The following is an 18,932-nucleotide window of genomic DNA, read 5'->3' as shown; positions in this document are numbered from 1 at the left end:
CTGTCATGCAAGTGATGGGCTGAGCAAGGTGTGAGAGGAGAGGGCAGGGAGGAGAAGAACGGTACTGCCCGGAGTTGACAGCACGCGGCTGCTCCTCCTTTCTTGCATTGTGTTTGTGTTGCAGGCTGGTGTTTGGCCTGGAGTCCAGCTGTCCCTGTCCTGCGCTTGTCATCCCAAGGCTGCACGAAGGAAATAGTGGCCTGACACCGCCGTCCTGGCAAGATAAGTTATCCCAAGCCGGTATCTCACCCCAGCCTTCCTTGCGCTGAGATCCGCAACCCTCTGTGGTGTCGGGAGCGCTGTTGAAATGAGCCAGGGCCCAGAAGTGCCCCCATAACCACAGTGGTGTTTCTCTTGCAGGGAGTGCATTGCTGGTGTTGGCAGCCGTGTCTCTGCGGAAGGAAGCAGGTGTGCAAGCTCTGGGAGGAGAGGTTGGGGTGGAGAGGTCTAAGTGTACACGTAGTGATGGGTGGTGGCTGCTCCTCCTTTGTTGCTTTTTGCGTCTCTTGCAGCCTGGCGGCGTGACTTGAGATGACCATCCCGTCCGTGTCCTGGCCTTTTCCTGTTCATCAGGCATGACGGGCAGGGAGACGTGGGTCTGCTCCACTGGAAAGATAAGTTAAACCAAACGGTACCATCCCGGTTTTCCCCAGGCCTGAAATTTCCTTCCCTCTGTGGTCAAGGCAGCTGTTGTGACCTGAGCTACGGTCTACATTCCGTAACCACAGTCCTTTTGTTATTGCAGTGTAGAAATGTCTGGTGCTGGCCCCTGCTTTCCAGGCAGAAGAGGAGAGGTTTCCCGGATGACTTTGCAACTTGCGGCAGCAGCCACGGCTGTCATGCAGGTGATGGGCTGAGCAAGGTGTGAGAGGAGAGGGCAGGGAGGAGAAGAACGGTACTGCCCGGAGTTGACAGCACGCGGCTGCTCCTCCTTTCTTGCATTGTGTTTGTGTTGCAGGCTGGTGTTTGGCCTGGAGTCCAGCTGTCCCTGTCCTTCGCTTGTCATCCCCAGGCTGCACGAAGGAAATAGTGGCCTGACTCCGTTGTCCTGGCAAGATAAGTTATCCCAAGCCGGTATCTCACCCCAGCTTTCCTTGCGCTGAGATCCGCAACCCTCTGTGGTGTCGGGAGCGCTGTTGAAATGAGCCAGGGCCCAGAAGTGCCCCCATAACCACAGTGGTGTTTCTCTTGCAGGGAGTGCATTGCTGGTGTTGGCAGCCGTGTCTCTGCGGAAGGAAGCAGGTGTGCAAGCTCTGGGAGGAGAGGTTGGGGTGGAGAGGTCTAAGTGTACACGTAGTGATGGGTGGTGGCTGCTCCTCCTTTGTTGCTTTTTGCGTCTCTTGCAGCCTGGCGGCGTGACTTGAGATGACCATCCCGTCCGTGTCCTGGCCTTTTCCTGTCCATCAGGCATGACGGGCAGGGAGACGTGGGTCTGCTCCACTGGAAAGATAAGTTAAACCAACCAGTACCATCCCGGTTTTCCCCAGGCCTGAAATTTCCTTCCCTCTGTGGTCAAGGCAGCTGTTGTGACCTGAGCTACGGCCTACATTCCGTAACCACAGTCCTTTTGTTATTGCAGTGTAGAAATGTCTGGTGCTGGCCCCTGCTTTCCAGGCAGAAGAGGAGAGGTTTCCCGGATGACTTTCCAACTTGCGGCAGCAGCCACGGCTGTCATGCAGGTGATGGGCTGAGCAAGGTGTGAGAGGAGAGGGCAGGAAGGAGAAGAACGGTACTCCCCGGAGTTGACAGCACGCGGCTGCTCCTCCTTTCTTGCATTGTGTTTGTGTTGCAGGCTGGTGTTTGGCCTGGAGTCCAGCTGTCCCTGTCCTTCGCTTGTCATCCCCAGGCTGCACGAAGGAAATAGTGGCCTGACACCGCCGTCCTGGCAAGATAAGTTATCCCAAGCCGGTATCTCACCCCAGCTTTCCTTGGGCTGAGATCCGCAACCCTCTGTGGTGTCGGGAGCGCTGTTGAAATGAGCCAGGGCCCAGAAGTGCCCCCATAACCACAGTGGTGTTTCTCTTGCAGGGAGTGCATTGCTGGTGTTGGCAGCCGTGTCTCTGCGGAAGGAAGCAGGTGTGCAAGCTCTGGGAGGAGAGGTTGGGGTGGAGAGGTCTAAGTGTACACGTAGTGATGGGTGGTGGCTGCTCCTCCTTTGTTGCTTTTTGCGTCTCTTGCAGCCTGGCGGCGTGACTTGAGATGACCATCCCGTCCGTGTCCTGGCCTTTTCCTGTCCATCAGGCATGACGGGCAGGGAGACGTGGGTCTGCTCCACTGGAAAGATAAGTTAAACCAACCGGTACCATCCCGGTTTTCCCCAGGCCTGAAATTTCCTTCCCTCTGTGGTCAAGGCAGCTGTTGTGACCTGAGCTACGGCCTACATTCCGTAACCACAGTCCTGTTGTTATTGCAGTGTAGAAATGTCTGGTGCTGGCCCCTGCTTTCCAGGCAGAAGAGGAGAGGTTTCCCGGATGACTTTGCAACTTGCGGCAGCAGCCACGGCTGTCATGCAGGTGATGGGCTGAGCAAGGTGTGAGAGGAGAGGGCAGGGAGGAGAAGAACGGTACTGCCCGGAGTTGACAGCACGCGGCTGCTCCTCCTTTCTTGCATTGTGTTTGTGTTGCAGGCTGGTGTTTGGCCTGGAGTCCAGCTGTCCCTGTCCTGCGCTTGTCATCCCCAGGCTGCACGAAGGAAATAGTGGCCTGACACCGCCGTCCTGGCAAGATAAGTTATCCCAAGCCGGTATCTCACCCCAGCCTTCCTTGCGCTGAGATCCGCAACCCTCTGTGGTGTCGGGAGCGCTGTTGAAATGAGCCAGGGCCCAGAAGTGCCCCCATAACCACAGTGGTGTTTCTCTTGCAGGGAGTGCATTGCTGGTGTTGGCAGCCGTGTCTCTGCGGAAGGAAGCAGGTGTGCAAGCTCTGGGAGGAGAGGTTGGGGTGGAGAGGTCTAAGTGTACACGTAGTGATGGGTGGTGGCTGCTCCTCCTTTGTTGCTTTTTGCGTCTCTTGCAGCCTGGCGGCGTGACTTGAGATGACCATCCCGTCCGTGTCCTGGCCTTTTCCTGTTCATCAGGCATGACGGGCAGGGAGACGTGGGTCTGCTCCACTGGAAAGATAAGTTAAACCAACCGGTACCATCCCGGTTTTCCCCAGGCCTGAAATTTCCTTCCCTCTGTGGTCAAGGCAGCTGTTGTGACCTGAGCTACGGCCTACATTCCGTAACCACAGTCCTGTTGTTATTGCAGTGTAGAAATGTCTGGTGCTGGCCCCTGCTTTCCAGGCAGAAGAGGTTTCCCGGATGACTTTGCAACTTGCGGCAGCAGCCACGGCTGTCATGCAAGTGATGGGCTGAGGAAGGTGTGAGAGGAGAGGGCAGGGAGGAGAAGAACGGTACTGCCCGGAGTTGACAGCACGCGGCTGCTCCTCCTTTCTTGCATTGTGTTTGTGTTGCAGGCTGGTGTTTGGCCTGGAGTCCAGCTGTCCCTGTCCTTCGCTTGTCATCCCCAGGCTGCACGAAGGAAATAGTGGCCTGACTCCGTTGTCCTGGCAAGATAAGTTATCCCAAGCCGGTATCTCACCCCAGCCTTCCTTGCGCTGAGATCCGCAACCCTCTGTGGTGTCGGGAGCGCTGTTGAAATGAGCCAGGGCCCAGAAGTGCCCCCATAACCACAGTGGTGTTTCTCTTGCAGGGAGTGCATTGCTGGTGTTGGCAGCCGTGTCTCTGCGGAAGGAAGCAGGTGTGCAAGCTCTGGGAGGAGAGGTTGGGGTGGAGAGGTCTAAGTGTACACGTAGTGATGGGTGGTGGCTGCTCCTCCTTCGTTGCTTTTTGCGTCTCTTGCAGCCTGGCGGCGTGACTTGAGATGACCATCCCGTCCGTGTCCTGGCCTTTTCCTGTTCATCAGGCATGACGGGCAGGGAGACGTGGGTCTGCTCCACTGGAAAGATAAGTTAAACCAACCGGTACCATCCCGGTTTTCCCCAGGCCTGAAATTTCCTTCCCTCTGTGGTCAAGGCAGCTGTTGTGACCTGAGCTACGGCCTACATTCCGTAACCACAGTCCTGTTGTTATTGCAGTGTAGAAATGTCTGGTGCTGGCCCCTGCTTTCCAGGCAGAAGAGGAGAGGTTTCCCGGATGACTTTCCAACTTGCGGCAGCAGCGATGGCTGTCATGCAGGTGATGGGCTGAGCAAGGTGTGAGAGGAGAGGGCAGGGAGGAGAAGAACGGTACTGCCCGGAGTTGACAGCACGCGGCTGCTCCTCCTTTCTTGCATTGTGTTTGTGTTGCAGGCTGGTGTTTGGCCTGGAGTCCAGCTGTCCCTGTCCTGCGCTTGTCATCCCAAGGCTGCACGAAGGAAATAGTGGCCTGACACCGCCGTCCTGGCAAGATAAGTTATCCCAAGCCGGTATCTCACCCCAGCCTTCCTTGCGCTGAGATCCGCAACCCTCTGTGGTGTCGGGAGCGCTGTTGAAATGAGCCAGGGCCCAGAAGTGCCCCCATAACCACAGTGGTGTTTCTCTTGCAGGGAGTGCATTGCTGGTGTTGGCAGCCGTGTCTCTGCGGAAGGAAGCAGGTGTGCAAGCTCTGGGAGGAGAGGTTGGGGTGGAGAGGTCTAAGTGTACACGTAGTGATGGGTGGTGGCTGCTCCTCCTTTGTTGCTTTTTGCGTCTCTTGCAGCCTGGCGGCGTGACTTGAGATGACCATCCCGTCCGTGTCCTGGCCTTTTCCTGTTCATCAGGCATGACGGGCAGGGAGACGTGGGTCTGCTCCACTGGAAAGATAAGTTAAACCAACCAGTACCATCCCGGTTTTCCCCAGGCCTGAAATTTCCTTCCCTCTGTGGTCAAGGCAGCTGTTGTGACCTGAGCTACGGCCTACATTCCGTAACCACAGTCCTTTTGTTATTGCAGTGTAGAAATGTCTGGTGCTGGCCCCTGCTTTCCAGGCAGAAGAGGAGAGGTTTCCCGGATGACTTTCCAACTTGCGGCAGCAGCCACGGCTGTCATGCAGGTGATGGGCTGAGCAAGGTGTGAGAGGAGAGGGCAGGAAGGAGAAGAACGGTACTCCCCGGAGTTGACAGCACGCGGCTGCTCCTCCTTTCTTGCATTGTGTTTGTGTTGCAGGCTGGTGTTTGGCCTGGAGTCCAGCTGTCCCTGTCCTTCGCTTGTCATCCCCAGGCTGCACGAAGGAAATAGTGGCCTGACACCGCCGTCCTGGCAAGATAAGTTATCCCAAGCCGGTATCTCACCCCAGCTTTCCTTGGGCTGAGATCCGCAACCCTCTGTGGTGTCGGGAGCGCTGTTGAAATGAGCCAGGGCCCAGAAGTGCCCCCATAACCACAGTGGTGTTTCTCTTGCAGGGAGTGCATTGCTGGTGTTGGCAGCCGTGTCTCTGCGGAAGGAAGCAGGTGTGCAAGCTCTGGGAGGAGAGGTTGGGGTGGAGAGGTCTAAGTGTACACGTAGTGATGGGTGGTGGCTGCTCCTCCTTTGTTGCTTTTTGCGTCTCTTGCAGCCTGGCGGCGTGACTTGAGATGACCATCCCGTCCGTGTCCTGGCCTTTTCCTGTCCATCAGGCATGACGGGCAGGGAGACGTGGGTCTGCTCCACTGGAAAGATAAGTTAAACCAACCGGTACCATCCCGGTTTTCCCCAGGCCTGAAATTTCCTTCCCTCTGTGGTCAAGGCAGCTGTTGTGACCTGAGCTACGGCCTACATTCCGTAACCACAGTCCTGTTGTTATTGCAGTGTAGAAATGTCTGGTGCTGGCCCCTGCTTTCCAGGCAGAAGAGGAGAGGTTTCCCGGATGACTTTGCAACTTGCGGCAGCAGCCACGGCTGTCATGCAGGTGATGGGCTGAGCAAGGTGTGAGAGGAGAGGGCAGGGAGGAGAAGAACGGTACTGCCCGGAGTTGACAGCACGCGGCTGCTCCTCCTTTCTTGCATTGTGTTTGTGTTGCAGGCTGGTGTTTGGCCTGGAGTCCAGCTGTCCCTGTCCTGCGCTTGTCATCCCCAGGCTGCACGAAGGAAATAGTGGCCTGACACCGCCGTCCTGGCAAGATAAGTTATCCCAAGCCGGTATCTCACCCCAGCCTTCCTTGCGCTGAGATCCGCAACCCTCTGTGGTGTCGGGAGCGCTGTTGAAATGAGCCAGGGCCCAGAAGTGCCCCCATAACCACAGTGGTGTTTCTCTTGCAGGGAGTGCATTGCTGGTGTTGGCAGCCGTGTCTCTGCGGAAGGAAGCAGGTGTGCAAGCTCTGGGAGGAGAGGTTGGGGTGGAGAGGTCTAAGTGTACACGTAGTGATGGGTGGTGGCTGCTCCTCCTTCGTTGCTTTTTGCGTCTCTTGCAGCCTGGCGGCGTGACTTGAGATGACCATCCCGTCCGTGTCCTGGCCTTTTCCTGTTCATCAGGCATGACGGGCAGGGAGACGTGGGTCTGCTCCACTGGAAAGATAAGTTAAACCAACCGGTACCATCCCGGTTTTCCCCAGGCCTGAAATTTCCTTCCCTCTGTGGTCAAGGCAGCTGTTGTGACCTGAGCTACGGCCTACATTCCGTAACCACAGTCCTGTTGTTATTGCAGTGTAGAAATGTCTGGTGCTGGCCCCTGCTTTCCAGGCAGAAGAGGAGAGGTTTCCCGGATGACTTTCCAACTTGCGGCAGCAGCGATGGCTGTCATGCAGGTGATGGGCTGAGCAAGGTGTGAGAGGAGAGGGCAGGGAGGAGAAGAACGGTACTGCCCGGAGTTGACAGCACGCGGCTGCTCCTCCTTTCTTGCATTGTGTTTGTGTTGCAGGCTGGTGTTTGGCCTGGAGTCCAGCTGTCCCTGTCCTGCGCTTGTCATCCCAAGGCTGCACGAAGGAAATAGTGGCCTGACACCGCCGTCCTGGCAAGATAAGTTATCCCAAGCCGGTATCTCACCCCAGCCTTCCTTGCGCTGAGATCCGCAACCCTCTGTGGTGTCGGGAGCGCTGTTGAAATGAGCCAGGGCCCAGAAGTGCCCCCATAACCACAGTGGTGTTTCTCTTGCAGGGAGTGCATTGCTGGTGTTGGCAGCCGTGTCTCTGCGGAAGGAAGCAGGTGTGCAAGCTCTGGGAGGAGAGGTTGGGGTGGAGAGGTCTAAGTGTACACGTAGTGATGGGTGGTGGCTGCTCCTCCTTTGTTGCTTTTTGCGTCTCTTGCAGCCTGGCGGCGTGACTTGAGATGACCATCCCGTCCGTGTCCTGGCCTTTTCCTGTTCATCAGGCATGACGGGCAGGGAGACGTGGGTCTGCTCCACTGGAAAGATAAGTTAAACCAAACGGTACCATCCCGGTTTTCCCCAGGCCTGAAATTTCCTTCCCTCTGTGGTCAAGGCAGCTGTTGTGACCTGAGCTACGGTCTACATTCCGTAACCACAGTCCTTTTGTTATTGCAGTGTAGAAATGTCTGGTGCTGGCCCCTGCTTTCCAGGCAGAAGAGGAGAGGTTTCCCGGATGACTTTGCAACTTGCGGCAGCAGCCACGGCTGTCATGCAGGTGATGGGCTGAGCAAGGTGTGAGAGGAGAGGGCAGGGAGGAGAAGAACGGTACTGCCCGGAGTTGACAGCACGCGGCTGCTCCTCCTTTCTTGCATTGTGTTTGTGTTGCAGGCTGGTGTTTGGCCTGGAGTCCAGCTGTCCCTGTCCTTCGCTTGTCATCCCCAGGCTGCACGAAGGAAATAGTGGCCTGACTCCGTTGTCCTGGCAAGATAAGTTATCCCAAGCCGGTATCTCACCCCAGCTTTCCTTGCGCTGAGATCCGCAACCCTCTGTGGTGTCGGGAGCGCTGTTGAAATGAGCCAGGGCCCAGAAGTGCCCCCATAACCACAGTGGTGTTTCTCTTGCAGGGAGTGCATTGCTGGTGTTGGCAGCCGTGTCTCTGCGGAAGGAAGCAGGTGTGCAAGCTCTGGGAGGAGAGGTTGGGGTGGAGAGGTCTGGGTGTGCACGTAGTGATGGGTGGTGGCTGCTCCTCCTTTGTTGCTTTTTGCGTCTCTTGCAGCCTGGCGGCGTGACTTGAGATGACCATCCCGTCCGTGTCCTGGCCTTTTCCTGTCCATCAGGCATGACGGGCAGGGAGACGTGGGTCTGCTCCACTGGAAAGATAAGTTAAACCAACCAGTACCATCCCGGTTTTCCCCAGGCCTGAAATTTCCTTCCCTCTGTGGTCAAGGCAGCTGTTGTGACCTGAGCTACGGCCTACATTCCGTAACCACAGTCCTTTTGTTATTGCAGTGTAGAAATGTCTGGTGCTGGCCCCTGCTTTCGAGGCAGAAGAGGAGAGGTTTCCCGGATGACTTTCCAACTTGCGGCAGCAGCCACGGCTGTCATGCAGGTGATGGGCTGAGCAAGGTGTGAGAGGAGAGGGCAGGTAGGAGAAGAACGGTACTGCCCGGAGTTGACAGCACGCGGCTGCTCCTCCTTTCTTGCATTGTGTTTGTGTTGCAGGCTGGTGTTTGGCCTGGAGTCCAGCTGTCCCTGTCCTTCGCTTGTCATCCCCAGGCTGCACGAAGGAAATAGTGGCCTGACACCGCCGTCCTGGCAAGATAAGTTATCCCAAGCCGGTATCTCACCCCAGCTTTCCTTGGGCTGAGATCCGCAACCCTCTGTGGTGTCGGGAGCGCTGTTGAAATGAGCCAGGGCCCAGAAGTGCCCCCATAACCACAGTGGTGTTTCTCTTGCAGGGAGTGCATTGCTGGTGTTGGCAGCCGTGTCTCTGCGGAAGGAAGCAGGTGTGCAAGCTCTGGGAGGAGAGGTTGGGGTGGAGAGGTCTAAGTGTACACGTAGTGATGGGTGGTGGCTGCTCCTCCTTTGTTGCTTTTTGCGTCTCTTGCAGCCTGGCGGCGTGACTTGAGATGACCATCCCGTCCGTGTCCTGGCCTTTTCCTGTCCATCAGGCATGACGGGCAGGGAGACGTGGGTCTGCTCCACTGGAAAGATAAGTTAAACCAACCGGTACCATCCCGGTTTTCCCCAGGCCTGAAATTTCCTTCCCTCTGTGGTCAAGGCAGCTGTTGTGACCTGAGCTACGGCCTACATTCCGTAACCACAGTCCTGTTGTTATTGCAGTGTAGAAATGTCTGGTGCTGGCCCCTGCTTTCCAGGCAGAAGAGGAGAGGTTTCCCGGATGACTTTGCAACTTGCGGCAGCAGCCACGGCTGTCATGCAGGTGATGGGCTGAGCAAGGTGTGAGAGGAGAGGGCAGGGAGGAGAAGAACGGTACTGCCCGGAGTTGACAGCACGCGGCTGCTCCTCCTTTCTTGCATTGTGTTTGTGTTGCAGGCTGGTGTTTGGCCTGGAGTCCAGCTGTCCCTGTCCTGCGCTTGTCATCCCCAGGCTGCACGAAGGAAATAGTGGCCTGACACCGCCGTCCTGGCAAGATAAGTTATCCCAAGCCGGTATCTCACCCCAGCCTTCCTTGCGCTGAGATCCGCAACCCTCTGTGGTGTCGGGAGCGCTGTTGAAATGAGCCAGGGCCCAGAAGTGCCCCCATAACCACAGTGGTGTTTCTCTTGCAGGGAGTGCATTGCTGGTGTTGGCAGCCGTGTCTCTGCGGAAGGAAGCAGGTGTGCAAGCTCTGGGAGGAGAGGTTGGGGTGGAGAGGTCTAAGTGTACACGTAGTGATGGGTGGTGGCTGCTCCTCCTTTGTTGCTTTTTGCGTCTCTTGCAGCCTGGCGGCGTGACTTGAGATGACCATCCCGTCCGTGTCCTGGCCTTTTCCTGTTCATCAGGCATGACGGGCAGGGAGACGTGGGTCTGCTCCACTGGAAAGATAAGTTAAACCAACCGGTACCATCCCGGTTTTCCCCAGGCCTGAAATTTCCTTCCCTCTGTGGTCAAGGCAGCTGTTGTGACCTGAGCTACGGCCTACATTCCGTAACCACAGTCCTTTTGTTATTGCAGTGTAGAAATGTCTGGTGCTGGCCCCTGCTTTCCAGGCAGAAGAGGAGAGGTTTCCCGGATGACTTTCCAACTTGCGGCAGCAGCGATGGCTGTCATGCAAGTGATGGGCTGAGCAAGGTGTGAGAGGAGAGGGCAGGGAGGAGAAGAACGGTACTGCCCGGAGTTGACAGCACGCGGCTGCTCCTCCTTTCTTGCATTGTGTTTGTGTTGCAGGCTGGTGTTTGGCCTGGAGTCCAGCTGTCCCTGTCCTGCGCTTGTCATCCCAAGGCTGCACGAAGGAAATAGTGGCCTGACACCGCCGTCCTGGCAAGATAAGTTATCCCAAGCCGGTATCTCACCCCAGCTTTCCTTGCGCTGAGATCCGCAACCCTCTGTGGTGTCGGGAGCGCTGTTGAAATGAGCCAGGGCCGAGAAGTGCCCCCATAACCACAGTGGTGTTTCTCTTGCAGGGAGTGCATTGCTGGTGTTGGCAGCCGTGTCTCTGCGGAAGGAAGCAGGTGTGCAAGCTCTGGGAGGAGAGGTTGGGGTGGAGAGGTCTGGGTGTGCACGTAGTGATGGGTGGTGGCTGCTCCTCCTTTGTTGCTTTTTGCGTCTCTTGCAGCCTGGCGGCGTGACTTGAGATGACCATCCCGTCCGTGTCCTGGCCTTTTCCTGTTCATCAGGCATGACGGGCAGGGAGACGTGGGTCTGCTCCACTGGAAAGATAAGTTAAACCAACCGGTACCATCCCGGTTTTCCCCAGGCCTGAAATTTCCTTCCCTCTGTGGTCAAGGCAGCTGTTGTGACCTGAGCTACGGCCTACATTCCGTAACCACAGTCCTGTTGTTATTGCAGTGTAGAAATGTCTGGTGCTGGCCCCTGCTTTCCAGGCAGAAGAGGTTTCCCGGATGACTTTGCAACTTGCGGCAGCAGCCACGGCTGTCATGCAAGTGATGGGCTGAGGAAGGTGTGAGAGGAGAGGGCAGGGAGGAGAAGAACGGTACTGCCCGGAGTTGACAGCACGCGGCTGCTCCTCCTTTCTTGCATTGTGTTTGTGTTGCAGGCTGGTGTTTGGCCTGGAGTCCAGCTGTCCCTGTCCTTCGCTTGTCATCCCCAGGCTGCACGAAGGAAATAGTGGCCTGACTCCGTTGTCCTGGCAAGATAAGTTATCCCAAGCCGGTATCTCACCCCAGCCTTCCTTGCGCTGAGATCCGCAACCCTCTGTGGTGTCGGGAGCGCTGTTGAAATGAGCCAGGGCCCAGAAGTGCCCCCATAACCACAGTGGTGTTTCTCTTGCAGGGAGTGCATTGCTGGTGTTGGCAGCCGTGTCTCTGCGGAAGGAAGCAGGTGTGCAAGCTCTGGGAGGAGAGGTTGGGGTGGAGAGGTCTAAGTGTACACGTAGTGATGGGTGGTGGCTGCTCCTCCTTCGTTGCTTTTTGCGTCTCTTGCAGCCTGGCGGCGTGACTTGAGATGACCATCCCGTCCGTGTCCTGGCCTTTTCCTGTTCATCAGGCATGACGGGCAGGGAGACGTGGGTCTGCTCCACTGGAAAGATAAGTTAAACCAACCGGTACCATCCCGGTTTTCCCCAGGCCTGAAATTTCCTTCCCTCTGTGGTCAAGGCAGCTGTTGTGACCTGAGCTACGGCCTACATTCCGTAACCACAGTCCTGTTGTTATTGCAGTGTAGAAATGTCTGGTGCTGGCCCCTGCTTTCCAGGCAGAAGAGGAGAGGTTTCCCGGATGACTTTGCAACTTGCGGCAGCAGCCACGGCTGTCATGCAAGTGATGGGCTGAGCAAGGTGTGAGAGGAGAGGGCAGGGAGGAGAAGAACGGTACTGCCCGGAGTTGACAGCACGCGGCTGCTCCTCCTTTCTTGCATTGTGTTTGTGTTGCAGGCTGGTGTTTGGCCTGGAGTCCAGCTGTCCCTGTCTTTCGCTTGTCATCCCCAGGCTGCACGAAGGAAATAGTGGCCTGACTCCGCCGTCCTGGCAAGATAAGTTATCCCAAGCCGGTATCTCACCCCAGCCTTCCTTGCGCTGAGATCCGCAACCCTCTGTGGTGTCGGGAGCGCTGTTGAAATGAGCCAGGGCCCAGAAGTGCCCCCATAACCACAGTGGTGTTTCTCTTGCAGGGAGTGCATTGCTGGTGTTGGCAGCCGTGTCTCTGCGGAAGGAAGCAGGTGTGCAAGCTCTGGGAGGAGAGGTTGGGGTGGAGAGGTCTGGGTGTGCACGTAGTGATGGGTGGTGGCTGCTCCTCCTTTGTTGCTTTTTGCGTCTCTTGCAGCCTGGCGGCGTGACTTGAGATGACCATCCCGTCCGTGTCCTGGCCTTTTCCTGTCCATCAGGCATGACGGGCAGGGAGACGTGGGTCTGCTCCACTGGAAAGATAAGTTAAACCAACCAGTACCATCCCGGTTTTCCCCAGGCCTGAAATTTCCTTCCCTCTGTGGTCAAGGCAGCTGTTGTGACCTGAGCTACGGCCTACATTCCGTAACCACAGTCCTTTTGTTATTGCAGTGTAGAAATGTCTGGTGCTGGCCCCTGCTTTCGAGGCAGAAGAGGAGAGGTTTCCCGGATGACTTTCCAACTTGCGGCAGCAGCCACGGCTGTCATGCAGGTGATGGGCTGAGCAAGGTGTGAGAGGAGAGGGCAGGTAGGAGAAGAACGGTACTGCCCGGAGTTGACAGCACGCGGCTGCTCCTCCTTTCTTGCATTGTGTTTGTGTTGCAGGCTGGTGTTTGGCCTGGAGTCCAGCTGTCCCTGTCCTTCGCTTGTCATCCCCAGGCTGCACGAAGGAAATAGTGGCCTGACACCGCCGTCCTGGCAAGATAAGTTATCCCAAGCCGGTATCTCACCCCAGCTTTCCTTGGGCTGAGATCCGCAACCCTCTGTGGTGTCGGGAGCGCTGTTGAAATGAGCCAGGGCCCAGAAGTGCCCCCATAACCACAGTGGTGTTTCTCTTGCAGGGAGTGCATTGCTGGTGTTGGCAGCCGTGTCTCTGCGGAAGGAAGCAGGTGTGCAAGCTCTGGGAGGAGAGGTTGGGGTGGAGAGGTCTAAGTGTACACGTAGTGATGGGTGGTGGCTGCTCCTCCTTTGTTGCTTTTTGCGTCTCTTGCAGCCTGGCGGCGTGACTTGAGATGACCATCCCGTCCGTGTCCTGGCCTTTTCCTGTTCATCAGGCATGACGGGCAGGGAGACGTGGGTCTGCTCCACTGGAAAGATAAGTTAAACCAAACGGTACCATCCCGGTTTTCCCCAGGCCTGAAATTTCCTTCCCTCTGTGGTCAAGGCAGCTGTTGTGACCTGAGCTACGGTCTACATTCCGTAACCACAGTCCTTTTGTTATTGCAGTGTAGAAATGTCTGGTGCTGGCCCCTGCTTTCCAGGCAGAAGAGGAGAGGTTTCCCGGATGACTTTGCAACTTGCGGCAGCAGCCACGGCTGTCATGCAGGTGATGGGCTGAGCAAGGTGTGAGAGGAGAGGGCAGGGAGGAGAAGAACGGTACTGCCCGGAGTTGACAGCACGCGGCTGCTCCTCCTTTCTTGCATTGTGTTTGTGTTGCAGGCTGGTGTTTGGCCTGGAGTCCAGCTGTCCCTGTCCTTCGCTTGTCATCCCCAGGCTGCACGAAGGAAATAGTGGCCTGACACCGCCGTCCTGGCAAGATAAGTTATCCCAAGCCGGTATCTCACCCCAGCTTTCCTTGGGCTGAGATCCGCAACCCTCTGTGGTGTCGGGAGCGCTGTTGAAATGAGCCAGGGCCCAGAAGTGCCCCCATAACCACAGTGGTGTTTCTCTTGCAGGGAGTGCATTGCTGGTGTTGGCAGCCGTGTCTCTGCGGAAGGAAGCAGGTGTGCAAGCTCTGGGAGGAGAGGTTGGGGTGGAGAGGTCTAAGTGTACACGTAGTGATGGGTGGTGGCTGCTCCTCCTTTGTTGCTTTTTGCGTCTCTTGCAGCCTGGCGGCGTGACTTGAGATGACCATCCCGTCCGTGTCCTGGCCTTTTCCTGTTCATCAGGCATGACGGGCAGGGAGACGTGGGTCTGCTCCACTGGAAAGATAAGTTAAACCAAACGGTACCATCCCGGTTTTCCCCAGGCCTGAAATTTCCTTCCCTCTGTGGTCAAGGCAGCTGTTGTGACCTGAGCTACGGTCTACATTCCGTAACCACAGTCCTTTTGTTATTGCAGTGTAGAAATGTCTGGTGCTGGCCCCTGCTTTCCAGGCAGAAGAGGAGAGGTTTCCCGGATGACTTTGCAACTTGCGGCAGCAGCCACGGCTGTCATGCAGGTGATGGGCTGAGCAAGGTGTGAGAGGAGAGGGCAGGGAGGAGAAGAACGGTACTGCCCGGAGTTGACAGCACGCGGCTGCTCCTCCTTTCTTGCATTGTGTTTGTGTTGCAGGCTGGTGTTTGGCCTGGAGTCCAGCTGTCCCTGTCCTTCGCTTGTCATCCCCAGGCTGCACGAAGGAAATAGTGGCCTGACTCCGTTGTCCTGGCAAGATAAGTTATCCCAAGCCGGTATCTCACCCCAGCTTTCCTTGCGCTGAGATCCGCAACCCTCTGTGGTGTCGGGAGCGCTGTTGAAATGAGCCAGGGCCGAGAAGTGCCCCCATAACCACAGTGGTGTTTCTCTTGCAGGGAGTGCATTGCTGGTGTTGGCAGCCGTGTCTCTGCGGAAGGAAGCAGGTGTGCAAGCTCTGGGAGGAGAGGTTGGGGTGGAGAGGTCTGGGTGTGCACGTAGTGATGGGTGGTGGCTGCTCCTCCTTTGTTGCTTTTTGCGTCTCTTGCAGCCTGGCGGCGTGACTTGAGATGACCATCCCGTCCGTGTCCTGGCCTTTTCCTGTTCATCAGGCATGACGGGCAGGGAGACGTGGGTTTGCTCCACTGGAAAGATAAGTTAAACCAACCGGTACCATCCCGGTTTTCCCCAGGCCTGAAATTTCCTTCCCTCTGTGGTCAAGGCAGCTGTTGTGACCTGAGCTACGGCCTACATTCCGTAACCACAGTCCTGTTGTTATTGCAGTGTAGAAATGTCTGGTGCTGGCCCCTGCTTTCCAGGCAGAAGAGGAGAGGTTTCCCGGATGACTTTGCAACTTGCGGCAGCAGCCACGGCTGTCATGCAAGTGATGGGCTGAGCAAGGTGTGAGAGGAGAGGGCAGGGAGGAGAAGAACGGTACTGCCCGGAGTTGACAGCAAGCGGCTGCTCCTCCTTTCTTGCATTGTGTTTGTGTTGCAGGCTGGTGTTTGGCCTGGAGTCCAGCTGTCCCTGTCTTTCGCTTGTCATCCCCAGGCTGCACGAAGGAAATAGTGGCCTGACTCCGCCGTCCTGGCAAGATAAGTTATCCCAAGCCGGTATCTCACCCCAGCCTTCCTTGCGCTGAGATCCGCAACCCTCTGTGGTGTCGGGAGCGCTGTTGAAATGAGCCAGGGCCCAGAAGTGCCCCCATAACCACAGTGGTGTTTCTCTTGCAGGGAGTGCATTGCTGGTGTTGGCAGCCGTGTCTCTGCGGAAGGAAGCAGGTGTGCAAGCTCTGGGAGGAGAGGTTGGGGTGGAGAGGTCTAAGTGTACACGTAGTGATGGGTGGTGGCTGCTCCTCCTTTGTTGCTTTTTGCGTCTCTTGCAGCCTGGCGGCGTGACTTGAGATGACCATCCCGTCCGTGTCCTGGCCTTTTCCTGTTCATCAGGCATGACGGGCAGGGAGACGTGGGTCTGCTCCACTGGAAAGATAAGTTAAACCAAACGGTACCAGCCCGGTTTTCCCCAGGCCTGAAATTTCCTTCCCTCTGTGGTCAAGGCAGCTGTTGTGACCTGAGCTACGGTCTACATTCCGTAACCACAGTCCTTTTGTTATTGCAGTGTAGAAATGTCTGGTGCTGGCCCCTGCTTTCCAGGCAGAAGAGGAGAGGTTTCCCGGATGACTTTGCAACTTGCGGCAGCAGCCACGGCTGTCATGCAGGTGATGGGCTGAGCAAGGTGTGAGAGGAGAGGGCAGGGAGGAGAAGAACGGTACTGCCCGGAGTTGACAGCACGCGGCTGCTCCTCCTTTCTTGCATTGTGTTTGTGTTGCAGGCTGGTGTTTGGCCTGGAGTCCAGCTGTCCCTGTCCTTCGCTTGTCATCCCCAGGCTGCACGAAGGAAATAGTGGCCTGACTCCGTTGTCCTGGCAAGATAAGTTATCCCAAGCCGGTATCTCACCCCAGCTTTCCTTGCGCTGAGATCCGCAACCCTCTGTGGTGTCGGGAGCGCTGTTGAAATGAGCCAGGGCCGAGAAGTGCCCCCATAACCACAGTGGTGTTTCTCTTGCAGGGAGTGCATTGCTGGTGTTGGCAGCCGTGTCTCTGCGGAAGGAAGCAGGTGTGCAAGCTCTGGGAGGAGAGGTTGGGGTGGAGAGGTCTGGGTGTGCACGTAGTGATGGGTGGTGGCTGCTCCTCCTTTGTTGCTTTTTGCGTCTCTTGCAGCCTGGCGGCGTGACTTGAGATGACCATCCCGTCCGTGTCCTGGCCTTTTCCTGTTCATCAGGCATGACGGGCAGGGAGACGTGGGTTTGCTCCACTGGAAAGATAAGTTAAACCAACCGGTACCATCCCGGTTTTCCCCAGGCCTGAAATTTCCTTCCCTCTGTGGTCAAGGCAGCTGTTGTGACCTGAGCTACGGCCTACATTCCGTAACCACAGTCCTGTTGTTATTGCAGTGTAGAAATGTCTGGTGCTGGCCCCTGCTTTCCAGGCAGAAGAGGAGAGGTTTCCCGGATGACTTTGCAACTTGCGGCAGCAGCCACGGCTGTCATGCAAGTGATGGGCTGAGCAAGGTGTGAGAGGAGAGGGCAGGGAGGAGAAGAACGGTACTGCCCGGAGTTGACAGCAAGCGGCTGCTCCTCCTTTCTTGCATTGTGTTTGTGTTGCAGGCTGGTGTTTGGCCTGGAGTCCAGCTGTCCCTGTCTTTCGCTTGTCATCCCCAGGCTGCACGAAGGAAATAGTGGCCTGACTCCGCCGTCCTGGCAAGATAAGTTATCCCAAGCCGGTATCTCACCCCAGCCTTCCTTGCGCTGAGATCCGCAACCCTCTGTGGTGTCGGGAGCGCTGTTGAAATGAGCCAGGGCCCAGAAGTGCCCCCATAACCACAGTGGTGTTTCTCTTGCAGGGAGTGCATTGCTGGTGTTGGCAGCCGTGTCTCTGCGGAAGGAAGCAGGTGTGCAAGCTCTGGGAGGAGAGGTTGGGGTGGAGAGGTCTAAGTGTACACGTAGTGATGGGTGGTGGCTGCTCCTCCTTTGTTGCTTTTTGCGTCTCTTGCAGCCTGGCGGCGTGACTTGAGATGACCATCCCGTCCGTGTCCTGGCCTTTTCCTGTTCATCAGGCATGACGGGCAGGGAGACGTGGGTCTGCTCCACTGGAAAGATAAGTTAAACCAACCGGTACCATCCCGGTTTTCCCCAGGCCTGAAATTTCCTTCCCTCTGTGGTCAAGGCAGCTGTTGTGACCTGAGCTACGGCCTACATTCCGTAACCACAGTCCTTTTGTTATTGCAGTGTAGAAATGTCTGGTGCTGGCCCCTGCTTTCGAGGCAGAAGAGGAGAGGTTTCCCGGATGACTTTGCAACTTGCGGCAGCAGCCACGGCTGTCATGCAGGTGATGGGCTGAGCAAGGTGTGAGAGGAGAGGGCAGGGAGGAGAAGAACGGTACTGCCCGGAGTTGACAGCACGCGGCTGCTCCTCTTTTCTTGCATTGTGTTTGTGTTGCAGGCTGGTGTTTGGCCTGGAGTCCAGCTGTCCCTGTCCTGCGCTTGTCATCCCCAGGCTGCACGAAGGAAATAGTGGCCTGACTCCGTTGTCCTGGCAAGATAAGTTATCCCAAGCCGGTATCTCACCCCAGCTTTCCTTGGGCTGAGATCCGCAACCCTCTGTGGTGTCGGGAGCGCTGTTGAAATGAGCCAGGGCCCAGAAGTGCCCCCATAACCACAGTGGTGTTTCTCTTGCAGGGAGTGCATTGCTGGTGTTGGCAGCCGTGTCTCTGCGGAAGGAAGCAGGTGTGCAAGCTCTGGGAGGAGAGGTTGGGGTGGAGAGGTCTAAGTGTACACGTAGTGATGGGTGGTGGCTGCTCCTCCTTTGTTGCTTTTTGCGTCTCTTGCAGCCTGGCGGCGTGACTTGAGATGACCATCCCGTCCGTGTCCTGGCCTTTTCCTGTTCATCAGGCATGACAGGCAGGGAGACGTGGGTCTGCTCCACTGGAAAGATAAGTTAAACCAACCGGTACCATCCCGGTTTTCCCCAGGCCTGAAATTTCCTTCCCTCTGTGGTCAAGGCAGCTGTTGTGACCTGAGCTACGGCCTACATTCCGTAACCACAGTCCTTTTGTTATTGCAGTGTAGAAATGTCTGGTGCTGGCCCCTGCTTTCCAGGCAGAAGAGGAGAGGTTTCCCGGATGACTTTGCAACTTGCGGCAGCAGCCACGGCTGTCATGCAAGTGATGGGCTGAGCAAGGTGTGAGAGGAGAGGGCAGGGAGGAGAAGAACGGTACTGCCCGGAGTTGACAGCACGCGGCTGCTCCTCCTTTCTTGCATTGTGTTTGTGTTGCAGGCTGGTGTTTGGCCTGGAGTCTAGCTGTCCCTGTCCTGCGCTTGTCATCCCCAGGCTGCACGAAGGAAATAGTGGCCTGACACCGCCGTCCTTGCAAGATAAGTTATCCCAAGCCAGTATCTCACCCCAGCTTTCCTTGGGCTGAGATCCGCAACACTCTGTGGTGTCGGGAGCGCTGTTGAAATGAGCCAGGGCCCAGAAGTGCCCCCATAACCACAGTGGTGTTTCTCTTGCAGGGAGTGCATTGCTGGTGTTGGCAGCCGTGTCTCTGCGGAAGGAAGCAGGTGTGCAAGCTCTGGGAGGAGAGGTTGGGGTGGAGAGGTCTAAGTGTACACGTAGTGATGGGTGGTGGCTGCTCCTCCTTTGTTGCTTTTTGCGTCTCTTGCAGCCTGGCGGCGTGACTTGAGATGACCATCCCGTCCGTGTCCTGGCCTTTTCCTGTTCATCAGGCATGACGGGCAGGGAGACGT

Source organism: Excalfactoria chinensis, chromosome 2 (assembly GCF_039878825.1).
Source record: "Excalfactoria chinensis isolate bCotChi1 chromosome 2, bCotChi1.hap2, whole genome shotgun sequence".
In the NCBI taxonomy this organism is placed as follows: domain Eukaryota; kingdom Metazoa; phylum Chordata; class Aves; order Galliformes; family Phasianidae; genus Excalfactoria; species Excalfactoria chinensis.
This window is presented reverse-complemented; position numbering follows the sequence as displayed.